Source organism: Hylaeus anthracinus, unplaced genomic scaffold (genome assembly GCF_026225885.1).
Source record: "Hylaeus anthracinus isolate JK02 unplaced genomic scaffold, UHH_iyHylAnth1.0_haploid 5, whole genome shotgun sequence".
NCBI lineage: Eukaryota > Metazoa > Arthropoda > Insecta > Hymenoptera > Colletidae > Hylaeus > Hylaeus anthracinus.
The window spans coordinates 10,855,256-10,855,935 of NW_026535322.1; positions in this window are offsets into that span (position 1 = coordinate 10,855,256).

The following is a 680-nucleotide window of genomic DNA, read 5'->3' on the forward strand; positions in this document are numbered from 1 at the left end:
ACGACTCCAGAATACGCGTCGCGCGCGTCCTCCCGCCACCCCTCCTGCTCCCCTTCCACCAGTGGCGCGTTCTCCTTCCGCCGAGATTCTCGTTGCAGTGTGCCGGGTGCAACTTTTCCTTAGGAACCCCTTCTTTCTCTTCTTCGACGCCGCTACGCGGTGCACTGGCTCGCGCGAAACGACGGAAGAATGCGGTACGCGGCTATGGTCGCTGGCTGACGATCGCCGGGCGCCGTTTTAGGGGTCGCGTTTCGGTTCAACTATGACGCTCGAGAACCGTTCGATGTGGGTCTATTTTGGGTATCCTTTGGGGGGAAGTTTAGACGAAGTGTATGGGGTCACGTTTGACCCAGACTCGAAGACTCTTTCACGGTTCTTTAATGAAAATTCAGGTGTCGGAGACCGAGTACCTGACTGTGAGTGTCATGTGACTGGAGGTACAGTCAGTCCCATGAGTATTCATAACTTCTATGTTCGTTGAAGATGTTTGTCTAAATTAAATCATTGGTGTTTGTATATGAATTTTCCGTGTAAATATGGACGCGTGTAAAGTGTACTTGTATAGTAAATGTACAGTAAGTGTATTTATAATATATGAACATATATGTACATAGTACATGTACATAATATATATACATAACATATGTAGATAGTATACGTACATAACATATGTAGATAGT